Genomic DNA, 23,077 nt, shown 5'->3' on the forward strand with positions numbered 1-23,077 from the left:
TGAAGACTCTCAACTGTGGTGCCATACTTTTCTTCAACCAAAACTGGCACTGGCCTGCAGAGACGTTTGCTTTGTATTAATGCAGTACTTTAAATGTAGTTTGCATAAACAAACACTTGCCAAAAAAATTAAATGCAGTTATCAACAGTTATTACATATCTCTACCGCAAAAAAAACCCCCAAACAAACAAAAAACCATTACACCAGCAGACATTAACCTTCAGCCTGCAGAAATTTCATCTGACGGAAGTCAGCCTCCTGATGCCTGAGAATTACCCATGAACACACCGCTGTGTACCATGAACAAATCCACAACATGGTGTTTTCCCAAACACAGCCAGGATAAGACTTATCACAAACTATAAATCCACCACAGGCCAAGCTGTTGCAGTGTTAAGAGCTGAAGCCCCCATGTTCTGGCACCAGTTTGGTGCCCTGAAGCCCACAGCTCAGGCCATGTGTTCCCACTCCCCACCACACCAGAAGTAGCAGTACCTTGGACCAGAATCTCCAACAACCAGTGTGAGAAGAACCTCAGTTGCCAATTACTGACATTGCAACTAGAATCTTCTTAGCATCTAAAGCACTTCATTCTTGAGTTAGGGCTGGAGTTAGACTTTGGTGTTTTTTGAAAGCATGGCAGGAGGAAGGAGAGGTTCTCTCATCAGCTAAACAGGCAGAGGTTAGACCTGGAGAGTCATAAGGACAACAGTGAAGTCCTATCTGACACTTCCCAGGAAATTCCCTTCGTCACCAGGCCAGAGGCTAGCTGGGAGGAATGCCTTTCATTGCCCCTACTGAAAGTCTGTTATTCTGTACAAACTAATCCACATTCACTGGGCCAGGGAAGCAAGGCATCACTTTGCAATGCAACAATTAAGGTACCTAGCTGGGAGCAGGGACATTTGAATTTCAATCCCTGTTACAACACTGCTTTTCTAGATGATTGCATATAATAATAAAGTACATGAGCAACCATGAAGAGCCAGGAACAGAAACTGAGTTCCTTAATAACCTATTCAAACCCATCCATTACCTTGGATACCAGCAGGACACAGACTCAGCCATCCTGTGTGGCTGCATTTTTACTGCTATGGATACTCAAGTTACCTGGTACTATTTCAAATTATTTATACCTGCTGCAATCATATCTATTATTAAAGACAGACATACATCCATCTTGGGGTAGTTTTTCCTTCCAATCCCTTTAGAGGTATTTGTGGTGTCTACTCCTGACTAATCCCAATTGACAAGAAAGAACAAAAGAATATAAAAAACCTCTGTTACTCCTTTCACGCCTATTGTGATATTCACCCCTTTCTCTGGTCTCTCCAATTCTTTCCTGTGCTTTATTCTTCTTTGTTATCCTCCCCCTCATCATCCTTTTTCTTTCATTTCTCTTCCTCATTTATGTGGTTTTGCCTTTCTTCCCTCTTCTTTCTTGCTTCCTTCCCTTCATTTTCAACATTCAGTGACCTGATCCTGCAGTTTTCCTCCTACATTTCTGAAACTCAAAATGCATGGACCATAAAAGCTTAGGAGGTAAAAAAGGTATAGGAGCAAACATCATTCCCTCATTATTACCTCATTTTAAAAGAATCTAAGTCTGTGTTTTTTAAATTTTTTTTTCCCTTGATTACTGCTGTATGAAAGGCCTAGACAAACAACAAACCCAGGAAAAATGAAAGAGCCATTGGAGTGGAATGGTTTCAGCGAACGCTGAATGAACTGTGATCTTTGGTGGCATAAAGATCAACACGAAATGCTTTCAGCTGTAGCAATCAGTCGATACTTTCCAGACCATCCCCACGGTCACAAAGACAGAGGCATTTTTAAGTTGTAATTGAGATTAGCCTTGATACATACAGTTGGAGCTATGCCTGTGAACTTTGCTAAAAGGCTGGCTATGTAAACCATCTATCACTCAGTTTCACATGAGCAGTAATCTAATGACACCACAGAAATCTCACCATATCCCTTGCTACACACGTCCAGGCACAGCAGTGGACTCATGCCAGGGTGCTTCAGCTGTGCTTCTGAAGGATTTGCCTCCCAAGATCTGGAGCACCATACAGATCCTCACTAAAAACTGTCATTATTCCCTCTTAAGGTGCCCAAGTTCTGTACAATGTTCAGTCTTGTAGCCCAAAAGCACTCTTGCTCTAATCCAGCTTACTAGATTTGCAGTCATGTGCTAACTGAAAACCCATGCATAATACTACTGACTCCAGCACGCTTTGGATGAAGCCCATAGAGACACGCAAGATTGCTTTTCATAGATGGGAATAAAATATTTTGTTTGTTACTATTAAGCTAACCACAATAAATAGTTCTCTTTCATGTGGTGATGGAACAAAGTAATCATGCTGTATTCCTTTTTTAATTATTAGGTTGAAAGAATCACTGTCTTCCTGGTATGTTTAATTTTGAATCATATTCATCACATATATAAATAGCCAGCAACTGTATATAGTACAGAAGGGTGGACAGGAAGGTCAGGGAATTAGCTTGATGTCAAGAAAGCATTTCCTGTGGAGTCACCAAATCTGTCCTGGATACAGACTCTTACATTGGCTCACAGGGAGCCTGAAGCCTGCTGTGTCCTTGTGTACCAGACATGCCAGGTGAGCATCTCCAACTTTACTGGCATTTGGAAGTTTCTCCTCCTCAGACATCACATAGGCATAACTTACTTTGTTGGGCTTTGTAATGATTAGTAAAAGATCCTTCCTCTCTGCCTTGTGTTACAGGCAGTGCCACCACTTTAGTGCCAAAGCCCCAGCAGCTACTCCATGGGGTCAGGGAGACTACTTTCTCCATCGAAATCTGAGTGGACAAATCTTGGAGGGAAGCATTGACTCTACTACCACTAAAAACCAGGATGTTGAGCATAAAGAAGTGGCTGCAAATAATACCATGGACAGGGTGCTAAAAGGCAGAGTTAAAGTTGCGGCCAGTCACGACTAAACTCACACATTTTTTATGTGGTTTGCATTTGTAAATAATTCACATGAACACAAAGATTAGCACAAGTCTGGCATTGAACTGCTTAGGCCATCAGGAAAACTAAGCTAGAGTCTCCTGGGACTTTTGTAGTAACGTGGACATTGCCTTAGCACTGCTGCGTGCCGCTTCAGTAACCTCAGACCCACGGCAGCTCTCAGCTGACTTCACAGAATCACAGAGGTTGGAAGAGACCTTTAAGATCAACCATCAACCCAGCACTGCCACTGCAACCCCTAAACTACTAAGCAATAACACCCAGCACCGGATCCAGACAACTCTCAAACACCTCCAGGGATGGTGAGTACACCACCGCCCTGCGCGTTGTAACAGAATGCAGGAACTTCGCAGGAACAAGCGAATTTTCCATGCTCCCTCGTTCGGCACAGCGGCAGTGGACACACACGACAGGCAGCCGCCTCGCACAGCAGCCCGGGGCGGGAGGGAGCACATCCCGGCCCGGCTGGCCAGGGCCCTGCCAGGGGAATGCTGCCCGGCCGGCCCGGCCGCTGCCCCGGGCGGGTGACTGAGCCCCGGCTGTGCAGCACCGGGGCATCCCATGGCCCCCGCACGCCGCCCGTGAAGCCACACACGGTTTAGGAATTAAAACGAGGGTGGGCAGGTTTTGTCGCCGTCGGCTGCGAGTTTGAACCGGCGCACCTTGACCGGCTGGAGCAAGGTCACGGCCTGCCCCGACCCGGCCGCGGGGAGGGCCCTGCGCCCCCCGGCACCGCCGACAGCCCCCAGGAGGGGCGGCCGCCGTCCCGGGCGCCGCGGCCGGATCCTCCTCCACCCCGCGCGGTATTTTTAGCCGCTGACCCAGTTCCCCTGCTCGGCTCTACCTGCGCCTCCCGCGCCTGCCGCCCCCCCCCGCCCACAGACGCACCGCCCAGGGACAGCCCGGCCCGCGCCAGGTGAGCGGAGCGGGGTGCGGGGACCCGCGGGGCAGGTGCGGCCGGGGCGCGCGGGGCGGGACGGGACGGCCCGAGGGGACGCGGGGCCGCCGCAGGGGAGCAACCTGGGCGGAGGAGCCGCGCACGCCGGCCCGACGGCGCTGGCGAGGAGCGGGCGGGCGGGTGCGGGCGTGGCGCTGCCGGGGCCTCCGCGGGGGCGGAGGGGGGGCGGTGCCGGCGGCGAGAGCGGCCGCGGCGCAGTTTTCTCCAGTGGAGCCGAGCTACAAGTGACGGGCAGCGCGTGTGCGTCGGTGTAAGTGCGGGCTTCTTGTCCTGCAAAAATGTGAGTGTCGTCCCGCCCCCCTCATTCCCCCTCGCTCTCTCAGTGAGGGCTTCCCGGGGCGGTCGGATAACGGGGCGCGGGAGCGGAGCGGAGCGGAGCTGAGCTGAGCTGAGGCTGCCCGAGCGCCGAGGTGCCGGCGGAGGAAGTGGGTCACTGCCGCCGCTCCGTCCTGCTCCAGCTTACTTTCCTTCTTTGCTCTTCGGCGGTTCCCCGCCCGCCGCGCTCCCGTGTGCCTGGCGAGGTGCGGCGGAGCCGCGGCCTCGGGCGCAGCGCAGGTGAGGCTGCAGCGGGGCCCGCCCCGAGGGGCCTCTGCCCCGGGCTGGGGGGTCCGAACTTCCAGGGGCCCAAGCTGTGTGTTAAGAGTTTTCGATATTGAGCGGTATGGAAATCGTATGTTGCTGGCGTAGCTTTTTTATCTAGATGAACGCTGACACCGTGGTTGAAAAGCTGCTACAGCTTGCTGTCTTGCACCCCAAGTGCTTTGGTCCTGCACTAGGAGTACAAACACTCCTGAGACTTTTTTTTAGGAATATCTTTACTGCTTGCTCCTCCGCTCACTTGCTATTTATACCACGCAAGGTTGGCAAGGAGGGGAGAGCCAGAGTTTAAAACGACATGGAGCTTAAACTTGATACCATTGTTCCAAGGCCAAGGCGAGACTGCAAATATTTAAAATAGAACAAAAAAAATCCAGCAAACAACTCTGTGAAAACACCTTACACTTCTTTTTCTACTGTATGATCAAAGCAGAGAACTGAGCATCCCCTTCTCGTGAGGGGTACGTAGGTTTTTGCTTCAGATATGGCTCTGACAGTCTGACATGGGGTCTGAGCCTCTGCTTTGGCTTTATGTTTTGTTTGAGTTATGCTTGTGATGTGATGGGCAGTACAGCTGGTTAAACCCCACACCAGGGGGTTATCTGAAAGATGAAGTCTCACACTGCGACAGATGCATGACTTTCACTTAGGCAGGTAAAATAAATTGTTATTGGTCATTGCTAATAGGTCTAAGAGTAGCTATATGTAAAATATTGTTAACACTAAGTCTAATTAATTGAGTGATACCTACACTGTTGAATACATATTGACGGCTAATAATTTTCTTCTTTCTTTTTCTAAATGAACTCAGTACACAGTACTTCTCTCTCTGAAGTGAGGAGGGATAAGGTGTTCATTTAATGAAACTTATTTTATTTTGGAAATACAAAAGCTTTAACCTTCATTATTTATCTCACTAAGATTTTCAGAGTGGATGGTGGTGTCTAATGTGATGGATCTCCCTAGCTGGATTGCTGCATAAGGCAGGTATTAAAAGTTGTTTATTTCTTGTGACATGCACTGTGCTCTGGTGGAACTGCAGCACGGCATTGTAGCGGCTGGCTTAAGTGACTCCAGATCAGCCACTGGGGTTAACTTAGTTCTCCTAGTGCTCATTATCGTGAGTGAGCAATAGGTTGCATTTGAGCTCTGTTTTTATGGACTGTAACTGTATGTGTGGTAAGAAGACTGTATTTAAAATTCATATAGTCACTTTTAAAATATTGCAGATTTCTGGCTGAGATCAGTCTGCTTCAGAATTGTGGCTAAAACAATTATAATAATCTGATAGCTTTAAGCTAAAACTTTACCTAATATAATTTTCCATCCAGGATAAACATGATTCTGTGTGTCAAGATTCTGTAACGTGAAAATATTCAAACAAATGTTAAACTTTTAGTAGCTGGCCCGTTAAAATGGGTTTCATGATCTTTTTGAGAAATTATGATTCAGTAAATAGGAAGCCTTACTGTTGGATTCATAACTACCCCTGATTCTCGTGTGGTTTGCTCAGTCTTACAGCTGAAATCAGTATCTAAGAATTGGCTAACTGCAAAAATGCAATGTCAAGGCCTTGACAAAGTCAAGATTTGACAGAGTAATGACACAGTAAATGCATTTGGGGCTCCTGTTTCTAACTCTTGCATTTTGTGGCTGCAAAATTTGTCTGCAACCACGTACAGAAGAAGTGGATTTCTTTTTTAGAAAAAGCCAAAAATGCCAACTATAAGTAGACTTTTTTATAATCTTGTAGGACCTAGTATTGGGCTGAGATCTAATATGTCAGATAGCTAATGATGTCAACAATCTAGCAAAATAATTACTTAGACTAGTATAATAGAAACTGTGGAATGCAGATTAGCCAGCTGATAGTGTGGGACTGATTTTTTTGTATCTAAAAAATAAAAACATACACACTTTTTATACATGTATAAACATATATATTATATATAAATTGTGGTATATTACATATTTGTATATGATGCTAAAGTGTGCCACTGCCATATTTTGATTGATGTTGAGAGATAATTATGTGAGCAGAAGTAGCATGTGTGGTGTGATCCAACAGAAGCTGCTGAAGTGATTACCTGTCCCAAGTCCCTATATGTTTAAGTAATTTTGTTCTAATAGTTTGATTTTGTGATGTATGCTGATTTCTTGTTTAATTGGGAAAATCAAGCCTTTTTAAAGTTGCCTTTATCCCATGAATTCAGAGGATTACCTGCAAGTTTGTGGAATGCTCAGTCTGTGCAGTAGTTTGGAGTTAAAGCTGGACAAGTTAATGCTCTTTATTCTGTTTTACTTGATTTCATGTGGGAAGGGAAACAAGAGTTAGTGCTTCTTCAGTGTTTGTGGTGTGGAATTGGCTGTTGCAGTTTGTTTTAAGCAAACATTACAGTGACAATGATAACAGCCTACTTCTGTTTAAGGGAGTACTTGCACTGTGAAGTTTATTCCTTAATTCATGTATGAAGATGTTTTTAGACTCAGCAGTTGGTCTAATAGAGGCATGCGAAGAGTTGTTTTCTGCATTCCTATTTTTTGTTGTTGCAGAGATTATTCCATGGAGTACATTTGCTATATGTAGGTATGCTTTATTAGTTGAAGAAAAAAATCAGTGCTAGTTGGTAATTTTATTTGTTCTCCAAGTGACAAAATAGTATTAATTATGAGTCTTAGTATTCTACTACATGGGCTTTTTTTTAGCACCAAAAATTTATGTCAGGAGTCTTCAGTGGAAAGTTTCCTTTTTCCCATTCCTAATACCTATATTAACTTCAGTTTTATTTCATTGACTTTTCCTTCCTTTGGCTGAATTGCATTAATCCGTAATGACTCTGGCCCTTTTCTGCTTAAGTTAACCTCAAAGTGCTTTGATTAGTACTCTGTTCAGTTTTTGCGTCAGGAAAAACTGCATCTGCTGTTTGTGGATTACTGTGATGTGATCTGTGCATCACCCGCTTGTATTGACTCCTCAGTCTCTGTTCTCATTCCTCTTTAGGTGGTTCCCTTATGTCTGTCATTTTGTTTGCCTTTATCTTAGAATTTATTTTAGCTCTTCCGACTTTGCTAAGTTGCCAGTGTGCTCTTAGCAGTCTTCAAATATTTAAAGATTTCACAACTATTTTTCTTTTTGCAATCTTAAGTAATATTTAAAAAATAGAAACTAGATAATATTTGCATTTAATATAAATGTGGATTTATGGGGTGCAATATGGAAATTAGAAAAATGCAGGGAAAATGAAACTAGTGTACTCAAGGCACTGGGAGTCGAGATGTAACTTACTTTGGGTTTTGATGAACTGGTCCTACTGCAGACCCCGCTGAATGTGCGTGCAGTGGTCGTCTGTCTGCTCAGAGTGACAGTGGTCATCCACTGTACAGCGAACTCCCAGACGTGGGTGAAACAATCAGAGTGTGTGTGGTGTAGCACTTTATCCTAAGGCTGGTATTCCTAGTATTTCTAATACTTTTTCCGGGATACTCTATACCATGTCTAACAGGAAGAAATAAGAAAACCTGCCTTCCAGAGTCAGTTTCCCTGCTGTGTTTGCTCTATTCGTGTCAGGGAAGAAGGTAGACAAGTCTTTTTCAAGCAAAAACAGAGCCATTGAAGGAGGAATTGTCATTACTATGAAAAATATGATTGTAGCTATGTTAGGTAACTGTTTTTTCCCCTGATCTCCTGTCAATGTATGAGGTCCCTATGGTATGTTCTGGACTTGTTGGTTTAGTTTGATGGCATTAGCTGACAGCAGTGAGGTCTAGATGGAGTGATCTGTGAAATGGTACTCATTTTTTCTTTGTGAGATCAGCTCTAAACCTATGCAACTGGCCAGAAAAGAAATTTTCATCAGTGTGCTCCTGAATGAGTGTGATTGTACTTTTGGATGAGTGTGAGTGTTCAGTGCTGTGAGTGTTACAGACTGCTGCTTGTATCCATTCATCTTTTGGAGTTGTAGCTGAGGCTGCTGGAGAGAGGTGCTGACTTACCATCTCTCTAGTGTTGCATTGCAGCAGACTGAATAATCTTGACCGAAGAATTTTAAGAATAGGAAGATTTTGTTGCACCATCATTCCAGGAGGGTTTGGGAACTAAGGATCTGTATGCCATGGGGCAGTATGAGCACATTGTGGTAAAGAGTATGGCCTGGTGGAAAACTGCCCTCAAACAAGAAAGACTATGAACTTGTCCATCAGCTATGTTTTGTGTGTCCCTTCTCCTAATTAACATGATGTACCTCTCTTATTATACTTGGTGTTTTACCTATGTGCTCCTAGTGAGTCAAGTGTGATTACTCTTTCTTAAGGAAACTAAAGGCAAGATAGTTGGAGTATTTCAAGACCATGGTGTGAGACCATTTTTAAACTGGAGGTATAAATAGAAGGTGCTGCTGTGCTGGCTTATGCATAGTACACATCTTGTTAATGCCTAGTCTTCAAGAGTCATCAGTTCTTGGAAAAAGTCTGAGTTACTTGCTCTTAGTATCTGATTTAAGTGTTTTAGTGGTAGTGAAATATTTCTTTGTCTGTGATTACTAGAGATATTTGAAATACTAGTTGACTTTAAAAGGAAAGTCAGGAAGTGCTTGCATAATACTTTCCTCAAGTTGGTATTTTTCTTTGTAATTCTGTAAATTCAAGCATTTTTTTAATTTGGCTGGGAGGTACCTTTGGAGGTCACTCTTTCCAACTTCCAAATGGAAATAGGACTAATGCCTTTGCTAGATCAGGTCAGTCATGACAGGGTCCAACTGAGTCTCGCACATCTCTGTGGATGAAGGTTCTGTAACTTGCTTTGGATGCGAATAACTTTGTTCAAAGAAATAACTTGAACTGGGATGGCTGATGAGCTGTTTTCAGAATTATAGGCAAGGGATGTTACAGAAGTCAGGTGGCAGTTGTACCTGGTTTTGGTACTGAACTCCTTCAGATTAAACAGAGACCTTCAAGGAAATTGGTCTAAAGTAAGCTGTTAGTGGCCTTACTTCTGAAATTACACCAATCAGATGGTTCATTCTGTCACTCTGCAGGGCCCTAACTCTTTATTGCAGCTCTGAGTTTCAAGACTGTAGTTCTGCCTGTAGGTGCTGGGCAGTTCTTTGGATGTTGGCTCCTCTGTAAGAAATTCTCACGCGCTTCCCTTTGAGACTGTCATTTCATCCAGTTGAAGTTTTGCTATGCCAAATGTCCTTAGAATTGCTTTCAGCTTGGGGGGAAAGAAATAATATCCAAGTTTTCTGGGAGAAATTAGCAGGAAACTTGATGGTTTTAGTGGCGTGTTGGTAAACGGTGAAAAATTAGAAGACTGCTTTGTGGATATAAGTACAAATAGTTTGATAAATAATTATCCTGCAGAAAAGTGGCATATGTACAGTGTGTAAAACTGGCAATCTGTCTGTGTCTTTGCAAACTTTATCTAGAGTTTCTAGAGTTGTGGTAACCTGTATGATGCAGTGGTCAATATGGCTTTCAGTCTGTGAAGCAAAAGGTGGTTGTTACTTGTAAACTGGGTGGCCAGTTTTAGAGAAGTGTAAAGGATCATTTGATGGGAAGTTGTCAAAATATATTTTCTACTTTGGATTGGTTTGTTGGTTATTTTCCTCTCCTGCTTATTTTATTGGTTTTGTTGTATTTCTGTGTTATTTAGTGTCGCTTTTCTGTAGCAGCAGTATTACATACTGGTGGTTTTCTCATGTTTGTCTTGGCCCTTAAGTGGCTCGATTAAAAAGACAGCTTTTGGCAAACTCATTCACCATGAACATTTGGAAGTAAGTGGGGTAGGTGTTCATTTTGGGAGATGCTGATCAATAAACAAACCCAATATGCAGTATGTATCCCAATGTTAGGATTATTTATATCAACATTAATTCACCATGGAAATTATGAATCAACATAAAACTTTCTGTAGTAGTATCAGGATGCTGTCCTCTTGAATCTTTGTGATGTTTTTCTGGGAAAAACTGAAGAATAACTTGAAATTTGATTTGAAAGGCTTCTAATACTCCTCTCTGCCACAGGTAGTGCTGTTTGGACTGTCATGTCATCTGCAATGATGTCCCTTGGAGATAAAACCATTCTTTTGATGGAGTTTTACCTGTCGCAAAGCATGAACTTTCCTGACACCTTCATTACTAGGCTTTAAATACTTGTTAAACCTGCTGATTTGCACCGGTTCTGTTCATACTTATATTGTGCTCTTTGGGATTAGCAACCCCAAAAGTCACAGTTTTCAGAAAACACAGCTTTTAATGAGTCCTCTTCTATCATTTAAATCAGTGTGTAACTTTTTCAGAAACTGGAGAATTAAATGTGATAAAATATGAACTGTTGCATCTGGATTTGTTGCCCAGATTTGTCTGAAAGCTGACTTGTGTTGGTGTAGGAGCTGACAATTAAACACACTTAAGCTCAAATAAACCCAAAACCCCGTAAGGGGGGGAAGGACCAGTTGTTTGAACAACTAATTCTTGCAGCAAGGTGTATGCAGTATTAGGGTTTTCACTCTGTGGAATGTGAAAACAAACTTCTGTTAATGATCTTCTATCTTAATGCCTAGGAGTATGCATTATGCACAGCATTGGACTGAAATAGTGAACTTGGTCGGCTGGTCTAAGAAATTTGCACTGAAATTATCCTCTCTTACTGTTTTTTATCTCAGAGATCTAGTCTGGCTCGTTAGACAATTTTCTGCAGAGATTGGACAGCTGTGCTCGGAGTGCTTGTGAAAACCTCGTCTGTGTTTAATGCCATGCACGGTTCTCCATGTATGGCTCAGTGCAATTTGCTACAAGCGATTCTGTCCTGGGTTTTTTTGATGGTTTTTGTTTGTTTGTTTGCTTGTTTTGTAAAAACACCTGTTGAAACTAGGTGGTCCTTTGTCCATCACTGTATGCGGACTTTGTGATTCCCTCTGAGAGGCTTGACAGCTTTTGGTTTTGTAAAAGTGCTGGTGTTCAGACCAGTACTGAATTACTGTATGTCTCTTTTTTGCTCCACCCTCCTTTCTGGTTATTGCTTTGGGAAGAAGAAAAAGAAGAAAAGAGATGCTTGCATTGAACTGCTCTTTTCCACCTTTCTGACATCAGTCATTCAGTCCTGTGTGTACATGATTATTACTATTACTGATTATTATTACTATTACTGATTCTTGGGTGAGGCTTTTAATGGTTTTATGGCTTATTTGTTGACACTGACTGTCTGACCAGGTGAAAATTTTTACATTGATGCTGTCTCCACTGTGTCCATCTCGAGTTGAATGGCAGCTTACCTTTGATACTGCTGGTTGATGGCTCTGTGGTGCCATTTCTGGATGTACTTGCCTCACAGTTCCTGGCACCATAAGCAGGCTCTGTCTGTTGCAGCGCACTCTCATCTCATGTGTGCACCGGTTATTGCTTTTCTACCATCAGTAGTCAAGGATCTTAAAACGATTACTCTGTGGCTGACTGTTATCTAATCTTGGAAAGCCTATTGGTTGTTGTTCCACTGTTGCAATGGTACCTAATTGCATGGCTTGTCTGCCGGTTTCCTCTCTGCAAGACGCCCTCTGTGCTGACTTGACTGTTTTATTGCATTGTGGACACCTAGGAGATATCTACAGAATTCGCAGAAATTTGGTGTTTCTTGGTGCTGGTACTATCTAAACAACTCCCTGCTTCAGGTATGCTCTCTATCAGATATTTGTAACTGGGCAACCTATATGGTGCTGTATTGTCTCAGTTATACTTCAGATGTAAGTTTGCAGGAACTAAACTCTGCTGCAGATTTCCATTAAGGAGAATTTTATTTTGTATACTTGATTTGCTCCTCATTTAGTGATACAAGCCAAACTTACAGAACTTTACTCTTATTCTTTTATCTTTCAAGCAGTGTGGAATATGAACTGTTTTTATTGTCTGTGAAATCTCATCCTTTTCAGGTCTCTATTACCAGTATCTGCCATCAGCAGCATGAAGGTACTGAAAGAAAATCTGTTGGTATGATTCATAGTTCATGTGTTATCACATAACATGTGGCTCAGTTTAATGAATTTGTTGCCAGAATTGTCTGTCTGAAAAGTCTTCTTATCCCCCATAGTAGGTTATTTATCATGCACTTTTTTTGATGCAGTGAGGGTAATTTTATTTGATGCTGAGTTTCAGGTAATCAAATTTTTTTCAAGTTTGTATCTACAGGTGGATTGCTAGAGTCGTTCCTTTGCAAGCTTTCCCTAAATGAAAGGAATTTCTCACAGGTATTTTGGTCTGTTTGTGTCTTTACCTGTCTCTCAGTATGAAAGTGTCTCAAAACAACAGGTGTTCCCTGTAGTGCATCTGTGTTTCTTCTGCTTGGTTTCGTTCTCGTAAACAGTTCATAGGACCTCTTCAGGAATGGTTACACTTGAGTATTATGAAACTGAAATGTCTGGGTGTTGTCTCCTGCTGTAGTATTATAATCAGCCAGAGCCTCGATGCCAGGAGATTATAATGGTTCTGCAGTCAGCATAGGTTGGTGGCCTTGGGCTGCTGGATGCCTTTAGGTGTTTGCACTCTCAGTATCTGCCTAGAAGGATGGCAGAGGCTTGCCAAGCAGTTAGGAGGCTCACTTACTTGAGCCTGCTTGAATCTGTAGTAGCAGTATGAATGTTCTTGCCCTGCACCAACTCATCTAATGAATAGCTTCTTCTGATACTTATTTGGAGTTGTGGAGAGGACTGCTTCACCCAAGGATTCTTTGTTCTTTGTAGTTCCTTGATATTCTAATAGTAAGTAGTATAAACCTTGTGAGCTTGGCAGTTTTCTCAGGAGATTATAAAGGCTTTTGGTCGTCCACTTCGTTATGTATACTGCTCGTGGTAAAACTTTGCTACTACCTTGTTGCACAAACACACAGATCAAGATACCTGAGTAGTTTCTGTATGTGGTTAGGACTCACCATTGCCTTTCTTTCCTCGCCCTGAACCTGTTTGCATTTGTGTGCTGTGGATTTCATGTAGTAAAATGTTCTGCAGCTCAGCAAATGGGCTGCAAAGTCAAATACCATAAAGCCAGTCCTCTGTGTCCCAAATTTCTCATAGGTGTCATAATAGTTGCATTGGGCATAACTCTTTGTTTGTGCATCTCTGCTTTAATAATGCTGCATCTCAACACTTAATAAGTCTGGTTCCAAATTTCACCCAGCTTGAGCTGGTAGTTCATTTAATAGCTTAATTGCAAGGTGATAATTGAATAGCAGCTGTCAGCTTCCTAGATGAGGAGGCTGTATCATTAGACATTCTGAAGTCTTGCTAAAAGCTGCCTCTCCTGAAAGATGTATTGCAGCTTTAGCTATTACTTTAACAAGAAAGGTATTGAACATGCTTTTTTGTGGTGGTTGTATTGGACTAGTAGCTTCCCTGCTTGCCCAGTAGACTATTGGCCAAGTGCTTCAAGCACAAGGCAGTGATGCATGGCGTATTAGCTGGGGTCTCTGGATGTTTCTCAGTGTGTGGCTCTTTCCTGCTGTCCTAGCCTACTGGAGAACACTGCTGTAGTTCTTCCCCTCTGTGCCTGGCTATCTTCATTGCAGTGTCTCCTGTAAGCTAAATTGTTGGTGTCCCATAGGTCACAGCACTGTTGTGCCAGTGTGTAAGCCGCACTGTACACCGATGTGTAGTCACAAACACACATTTGTAAAAAATGCACTTTTTAGACAAAGAAGTACTGTGGGGCCTTGAGAGGAGTGACTGTAACGTGTCCAAAACTGAGAAGAGCTGAAGGTGAGGAATTGCAGTGGTTAGAGCAACCCTTCTAGCAGAACACTTGACATTTCAGTGGTATAGCTTGGCATGTGGGCACGCCTCCAGCTTTACCCTCCTGTGGGGTACCCTGTTGGTAAGGTGTCACCTAAATATAGTAAGCCTGTGCAGCGGGATGTTTTTTCCTCTGCAATGGGCTATTTTCAGTGCAAAGTAAGATGGAAAGCTTTGTCTTCTACAAGGTCACTCCATCACAGGTTTTCAGGTATTTCAAGTTGTTTAGCTTTCTTACTGAAGCCTGCATAGAAGCTGGGTGATGGACTTTGGGGTAGTATTTCTGTTCTCTAATCTGTAATGGGATGCATATAAGTGATAAAAGAAGTCTGATTCAGTAGAGGTCATTCCATAGTATCTACACAGGTTATATTTAGTGCTTGTTTCTGTCTGATTGGTGTCAGAGTAAAGCTAGTGTTACAAACTGCTCGCTTATTTATAAACGCGTAGAGAATGCCAGTTTCCTGTAGAGGAGCAGCCTAGAATTTTGTTCTTAAAAAAAAATGTAGGGAAAAAGGTTTCTAGGAAAAAAAAATTGGTTGCAATGTGTTCTTGATGCCTGTTTTGTTTTGCCAAGCAATGGCTTCATATAAAAGTAGGTTTGTGGTTGTTAAATGTAAGTACAGCTAGATGTGGTAGAGAAGTAAGTTTCTCAGTCTCCAGGACTATTCATGTTCTGCAGGTAGCAGAAGGTGGGTAACAAAACAGTTAAAAAGTGGTGGGCTGGCTCCTTCTCTGCACCTATTTGGATGAACTTTCTCCCCCACCCAAAAAAAAAAAAAAAATCACAAATACAGTATTCCTGTCTATCCCATTTCATATTTACTTGTGAGTGAACAATTGCAACAGTGTGCAAAGGGGCAGGTCCTTGGATCTCTTAAATGTTAGTATCCTGTCAGTGTATGTGATTTGTTTTCTGCTTTTATTTTAGGAAATCTAAAATGAGAAATTAATCTTATTTTCTGCCTCAGAATAACATTGAATAACTGGTTAATCATACAACCTCTCAAGAGTAAGTACAGCAACCCTGTGATTTAATTCAGCTTTTAGTTGACTCCTGTTTGTTTTTTAAATGTGAGCTCAGTGTTGTGGTTTTGGGCTTTTTTTGTGGGTTTGGTTGTTTTGGTTTTTTTCTTTTTTTAAGCCCGTGCACTATATTTTTTTTCATTGTCACAGAAATTTGTAAAGCTTGCCTTATTTTGACTTCTAGCTGTCAGTGTAGAAAACTGGTTACTACTGTTTGGTAGTTGGGTCTTGACATAGAACCAAAGCAAAACTTGCCTATGAAGTCTTACAAACTTTTTGACTTTACTAAATCAAAACAGTTGCATTTTTAAACACAAGATGAATCTGTAGTGTCAGAAGGGGAAAATGTCAAATAATGTGCGTCTGTCCACACTTGCGAAGTCTGTCATTGAAATAATTTTGAGTACTGTACTATCTTTTCCATGCTCTTCAGCTCTTCCAGAAATCACTCTCAAAAAGAGGCAAAGTGGCCTTTGTACTCAGCGATACTTCCTGGAGAAAAATTTAATCTGTGTGGACTAACGGCTGCCTTTCTACAAAACAGTGACTTTAAGGTTAATGTTTAAATATTTAAATGGATTTGGCATGTTGCCATTGAAGTAGAACAGAATGTGCTTAACCCTGAAACTCAAACTGCTCCCTGGGTAGCCCAAAAAAAAGTTAATCAATAGTACAGTGATCTGGTAACTTTAAAGATTATAATTTAAGGCTAATTCTGAACAGGGGTATCCGAAAGCAGGACTATCTATCTGATGTTTTCTATTTAGTTGAGGGGAATTTTTATGGGTGGTATTGGATCTTTTTACAGAACTTTTTAGGCTGAATAGTAGCACTCATCTGTGGGTTAAAGTCCAGTATAAACAAGCTGGTGTAGACTCTAGTAAAATATAGTCCTAAAAGATACTGATCAGCATGAAGGAATTTTAAACTTGTTGAAAACTGGGTAACTTTCTAAATGCAGATGACTTTATTTTTAGTTCTCTTTGTTTGGGTTGGAACGCAAGGATTAGGCAAAGGTTTGATGCGTGTAAAGCTCAAGTTTAATTTGGGAGTCTCAGTACTAACAACTTGAAATGGAAAAAGTTAAAGAAAAAAGCCAAGAGCAATTGCACTTGATGTTCTTCACATCTCCAGTACTTTATACCTTAATCCAGAGGATTGGGTTGGCAGTGTCTGGAATAGAGGTGGGAGCTCCAAGGAGCACCCTGGGACTGTGTCTCTAATCCAGTCTGATTCTGACCCTCAGTTTACCAAGAACCTTTGCTAAAAGCATCCTGGTCAGTGGAGTACTTCTGCCTCTTGTGCCAGATGGTGCAAACCCAGGTTTTCTGCCAAGTATCCTAAGGATTTTTTGATTTTCTTCACGTGCTACATTGGTAACTGCATGCTCTCTGAAGTTGAGAGAATGAAGCAGTGTACAAGGCACGCTGAAGTAACCCTGGCTGGACAGGGGAGACAATTTTCTTTTGTCATCTTGCTTTGTTACATGAACCTCATGTTCAAGTTAAAAAAGTATGTGAATTTTTCAACATGTGTAGATGTGAAATGTCCTGCTTTAGAACTCTTAATGAAAATAATTGTAAATCCCATAACTCCAAGTCTATGAAAGAAGTATTTCAGGTTGCAACAGCTTCCCAGACAAACTAGTACTTTGCTTAACTCTGATTGTGTGGTATTTGTATTACAGCGCAGAAGTGAAATTCTCTGGCACAGTGTTAGTTATTTATTTGCTTGAGCTCATGTTTGCATATCCTAAAGAAAAGAATGATACTGCAAATAGCCAGCACAGAATTAATGCATCACATACTGTGATGCAATTTATGTGGCCCAAATGGGTGGTACTCAAATAAATGGTTACAAAATCTGTACAGTTGCCTCCTGTCGGCAACATGACTGCTACAGCTCTAAAGCTGGGATGAAATACTTACTCTTTTATATCATCTGTGTCAGTAGTTGGATTCAAAATTTTATGGTAATTTAATGTATTTAGTGATCTACTTATAAATGAAAAAAATCTTCTACTTAAATAGGGTCATTTCATGAAGGGAGGACAGACAGACTGCTTTTGCTTGACCAGCCTCTTCCTGCTGGTGGTTCAGAGGTAAAGGGAAGATAAAACCAAAGAAAAGTTTACTTTTCAGTGCTTCATACGTGGATAATAAAAGGATAATCTGTGTTTCATCTGAGAAATAAGACATTAAATACCTTGGCTAGAAGGAACTTTTAAGATGAAAGTTTAAAATCTTTCTTATGAAGAATAAGGCTCTTTTCTACTCCTTGCGTGTTAAATTACATGCAGGAGAACAATGTGTTCAGACTGTCAGCTCAACTCTCAGGAGCTTACAGTGATCTGTGCCTGGTGCTGCCATGTGCAGTCAGCTTGCTCCCACAGCACTCTTTAGCATCCTTAGTCCAGGGAAAATACTCTAGCAGTCAAAGTGGTAGGCAAGCACTTTGAACAATCTGTTCAGGGAAGCATGCAGATTTAATCAGTTTATGAAATCTGAATATCTTCAAACAGAAGATAAATTTGCATCTGTTCTGTTCTAAAGGGGAGAGGAGAAGGAGGGAAGGTGGTTGGTAATCACATATTTTACAGAGAGGTATTTGGGGCTGTATTTAAATGGAATGAAAGCCTCTTAATCTCCATGAGGGAGATTATGAGCAAAATGGGGAGTAGTGAAGTAGAGACATTAGTTCACAGTTAGTACTGACTAACGTTAAAGAGCAGCTTTTCAGACATCCCTAAGGTCATGACCAATGACCCAGGAGGGTCAGGTAACGATGAGGTGATGGCAGGCTTGGCACAGCAGGGCAGGAATGGCCGGTGCATGCAAACTTCAGCTGCTGGTGTTTTTATTTTGAGGGTGCTGGTAGCACATGTTTGTTAGATGGCTCTGTGGTTAATGTATCTTGCCTTGTCCTATGCACCAGCTGAGCAACAGCAGGGTTTATCACCCAGTGATTCTGAATGCAGAATGCCTGTCATCCTGAGGGTGAATTTCTTCAAACTGAGTATCCTCCTAGTCAATGGATATATACTTATTGCTTTAGTTCCTTCTGATTTCTGTGTGTTTGTGTGTTTGTTTGTAGGTTTGGGGGGGGTTGCTGTTTTTTGTTTGTTTTGGGGTTTGTTTTGGTTTGGTTTTTTTTTTTTTTTTTCTGAGAGATCATAGAATCATGGAATGGCCTGGGTTGGGAGGGATCTTAAAGGTCATCTAGTTCCAACTCCCCTACCACAGGCGGGGATACCTTCCGTTAGACCAGGTTGCTCAAAGCCCCATCCAACCTGGTCTTGAAAAATTCCAAGGATGGGGCATCCATGGCTTCTCTGGGCAACCTGTTCCAGTGCCTCACCACCCTCACAGTAAAGAATTTCTTCCTAATATTTAATCTAAACCTACTCTCAATCTGTAATCATTCCCCCTTGTCCTGTACATGCTCTTGTAAATAGTCTCCATCTTTCTGGTAGGCTCCCTTCAGGTAATGAAGGGCTGCAATTCAGTCACCCTGAAGCCTTTTCTTTTCCAGGCTGAATAATCACAGTTCTCTTAGCCTTGATGATTATAGCCTGCAGATAGCTATGATGGCTTGATGATTATGGCCTGCAGATAGCAGTTCCTATTCTGCAGGTGCTCAGCTCTCTGCTTTTCTCTTAAGTTTCTGGTGCAGTGTTTTTCTAATGGTAAGCACAGTGAACCAGGAGCCAGTATTTAAGGCCTTGAGATAGGATTTCAGTGACAAACCGCGCAGTGCCAAAGTCTTGGCTCTTCCAGTATCGTACTCTTCCACTGATAACTCTATGGAGTTGTTGTATGCTGTGAGTCAGATGGAGTTTGAAGCCTATTGCCATCCACTTAAATTTTGCAGAGCAGAAAGAAACTTGGATTTGCCAAAATAGTTTGTTTGATACCTTAAAAGAACTTTATTGCTACAAAGCTCATATGTAGAGGTTGTCATCTAGGAGCATGAGATAGCTGAAAGGGTTGTTTCCTCTTCCGAGAGGAATCATGTTATTCATGTACCATCTGTCAGTAAATGATGTCTTGGTAGTGTAAAAGTTGTCACATATTTCTGTCGGAAAAAAGAATGAGTTGATACTCTATGCCTTCTTTTAAGGATGATGCATTATGAATTCTCATTTATAATTAGAGATAACTGCATAATTTCTTGTAATGCTTCTGTATCCCAACTGGACGCACATTATGCATTGAATACCTTAGATTCACAACTTCTTTTTTTCCTGAAATATTAGAGAGTTGTTTTTTAAAAAAAAAATCTTGAAATCTCTTAAAAAGATCAAAAATTAAAGTTGGTTTCATTTCTTATAGCTTGAATACCCAGTCATTGAATTAAGTAAATTAAATGAATGCAGAGAAAGTTCTCTTTCTTGTTCAAAAAAAGAAATTATTCTGAGATGTTTAACTGTTCAAATCTAAGTTTGTGTACCCAAAGGTAGTGGTTTCTCCGTGTTTAAAACAGTGTCAGTGAGCAGATATCATTCAAATGGCTTAATTTAAATGATGAACATGTTTCAGTGAAGTTTAATATAGCTATGATAATTTCACATTTAAATTGACTTTGTTAAAATGTATTTGTTTATATTTATTGCAATTCTTTTATAGCCTGAGGAAAAAATATTTTCAGAGGGTTAAAGGAATGTTAACACTGTTTCACATAACTAGCGTATTCTAGCTTTCCCTTTTTTTTCTTCCCACTTTTCCCGTAATGCTGAATTAATTTAGAAGCCTACAGTAAATAGGTGTAGCAGCAAATTATACTCTTCTAGGTTAATTCTATGATGTGGTTAAATTAAATGAATAAAGGAAAGTTTCTGGTTCAATTTTTTGGAGGCACAATATTCATCTTTTCTTGCCTGTAGCAGACAGGAGTTAAGAGACTGCGGTTTATGTCACTTAGAAAAGGTGAGGGAGAACTGTTAGTTCCATAGGGCATGATGTGTTGCAATATGACTTTTCCAAACAATTATTTCCTCAGGTTGTCTGAATGTAGGCTAAGATTAAATTTGGCCAAGCTACTCTGCAGACTTTTCAATATAAAACTGTCTTCTAGGATAGCTGTTTGTGGTAATTTGTGATGCACAAGTGAGGGACAGTGATGGTGGGGGAAACCATTCTCAGTGACCTGGAACACAGGGGCAATGTTTTGCCATCCCAGTGCCTGTGCTCTCTGAACATCCAGCTCTTTGTGGAGCCCTGTGCAGGCAGCATAGGTGGCACTGGGCTGCAGTAACTTGTGGGCACAGCAACTGCTGTGGAGTAAGTTTGTTACCTGACTCCGTATTTGAGCTGTGGTAGCCCACAGCTTTAAGAAAATAGCAGTTTGTGTTTTTAAAGTCTTATGAGTTCCTTAGTTACAGAAGGGGTAGTTGGTTAAGTCCATCCTTCTCTTACTTCAGACCTGGCCTGGCAAACCTGTTGCTTCTGTTGTTGAACAGAGGCTTTGTCCCTCACTGTGAAAAAGGTCTGGAGCGTTACAGAAAATACCTCTTTGCAAATATCATTTGTCAAATCTGTGGAGTCCGTGTCAAACCTGCTCTCTGGACGTGTTGCTAGCATGCAGGGAGCTTTTGATGCAGTGCTGGCAGAGACTCTAAGGAAAATTCCTCAGCCTGAGCCTGTTATTGCTGTGTGGCTGAACTGATCTTTGAAAGTTGAAATCTCGTGAGACAACTCTCTATAGTCTGGCTTCTATGTTTTTGTTTTGTTTTATTTTTTCCCTTAATATCTCACTGATTGCTTGTGCTCTGATGTATGCCACCGAGGAGAGCTTTTGCTGACTAGTCTGACTCAGCTTCGACTTGTTTCTTTTAAAAGGCTTGTGCTTTGATTGTAGTAAGTAGTTTGTGGTGTGTGTCTTTCCACCATGTCCTAGTGTAAGCTGCCGTTGAACTCCACATAACTATCCCAGTTTATTACTCCAAGTTGTTGATACCATAAATGCAGAAGCATACTGTTATATGTGGTGCTTACGGTTTATTCTTGGCTACTTAGAGGATAAGACTATTTGTATTTTCTGAAGCTGTTTGCTTAAATGTGGTTCAAAGTAAAACTTCTAGTTGCAAAAATTACATAGAAGGTGCTAATGTTTGTGAGGGATGTTTGGTGACTTGTATCAAATGATAAGCATGTACTGTCATTGACTTGGTGTTCCTTGGTGTTTTAAGTTTTACAGCTAAAACAGAAGCATTAGTGGCTTTCACAGTTAATGCTAACAACATGCCAGGCTGGGAGACAAATGACAAAAAAACCCCCTTCAAGTAGTTTCCATATGTTGCTGACACATTATTTTCTGGGAGGCTGGTTGATGTGTTGGCAAAACTAGTATAATATGCCACTTGCTATTAAAAGTTAAGAATAATCAAGTTCCAGTTCTTGAAATGGAGAGTTGGGGATGATAATGGGTCTCTGCTTAGTGGGTTTTTTGGTATTCTCAATATTTGAAGTGATCTTTTGCATGCCTTTGCATGCTAAGGCATTGCTTTTCTGTCTGTTGCTATCTTTGGCTAAACTAAAATACTAAAACTGGGAGCTGCCAGTATTTGATTTCTAAATTAAAAGGAAAGCTCAATCAAAGTTTTAGAGGTGATAAAGGAAATGTAATTTTCTTCTCTTTATGGAAGGGGGGAAACCTATACCTAGAATAGGAAAAAAAAGAGGAAATTAATATTGCAAATTATATTTAAGCAAATACAGTTACTGACTCGAATGCATTATTAAATTATTATAAGTACTTCATCTGTAAGCAGGATTAATTTAACCTTCAAACAAGCATCCAGTGCTCAAGGATAGGGTTCAACATCAGGGGCAAGTAAATCAGTGATTGTAAAAACAACATAGTTCAAGTGATAGTGTGGCTGCCTCTTGCTACCATTCTCCCTTGGTGATTCAGGGACTTGGGGCAAGCAAACAAGTAGCCACAGCTTCACCTTACTTTCAGCTCTACTGTGATCATTACAGGGAGAAAAGTAAAAAGAGAAAATAGTATGCAGAAGGAAAGTCTGGATGCAGCAGTCAGACCTGCATATGGGTCTCTGTTAGATAAAAGTAGTAATTATTTCTAAAGAAATCCAGAAGCAGCTTTTGAAGGATTGGAGTGCAGTTATAATAAATTTTTTATACTGTTTCTTAGATAATCTAACAACCGTTTAAGAATAGTATCTATTTTCAACATCCCACATTCTAACCCTGAAATGGTAGAAGAAGAATTAGTTTTAGGCCTGTATTTCTAAACCTCACATCTTCACCTGTGGCTTTCTGTTATCACAGAACAGGACTGATAACAATGCTTTCCCAAAAAGCTTAAGATTTTTTTTTAAATAAAATATCTTTATCTTATTGACACTGAAAGGTGAGGAGTGCGTGGAAGGAAGCATGTGCAAGTGAGGAATAGTGTCTAATAAACAGTAAGAGTGGAGGCTGATGGTCGATGTCAGGTGTCCTGCCCAGCCAGGCAGGTTTCGCCCATAGCATAGTGGGCTAACATCTCCAGGCAGGTCTGGAAAAGTTCATTAAGATGAATCTGCCTAAATGTTGAACAAAATTGCTGTGGGATCGGACCTACACCCCTGTCTTTGAGTGAGCACAGATACATTTTTCAAACTGAAAAGGGGAAACCATTCTCACAGCTGACTAATGGGCCGCATTTCATTATTCTCCTAAACTGATCCTTTCCGCAGCAGATGGAGTGGAGTGCAGGCTAT

At 41.4% G+C, this 23,077-nt stretch overlaps 1 protein-coding gene across 7 annotated transcripts in view; it reads left to right on the plus strand.

Moving 5' to 3' along the window:
- Positions 1–3,284: 3,284 nt before the first annotated feature.
- The window catches only part of MTUS1 (microtubule associated scaffold protein 1), a 131,159-nt gene continuing 111,366 nt past the window's right edge, over positions 3,285–23,077 (plus strand). For 2 of the 7 annotated variants that reach the window (XM_064652750.1, XM_064652757.1), the window contains exon 1: positions 4,108–4,239. The gene's annotated coding sequence lies outside the window, so the exon portion shown is untranslated. Of the gene's footprint in view, positions 3,304–3,627; positions 3,918–4,107; positions 4,240–4,345; positions 4,515–5,477; positions 5,544–14,729; positions 15,341–23,077 lie in introns of those variants that run through there. The other 5 variants (XM_064652751.1, XM_064652756.1, XM_064652752.1 and 2 more) reach the window with 5 other exon arrangements.

The sequence above is a fragment of the Pseudopipra pipra genome, chromosome 4 (assembly GCF_036250125.1).
Source record: "Pseudopipra pipra isolate bDixPip1 chromosome 4, bDixPip1.hap1, whole genome shotgun sequence".
NCBI lineage: Eukaryota > Metazoa > Chordata > Aves > Passeriformes > Pipridae > Pseudopipra > Pseudopipra pipra.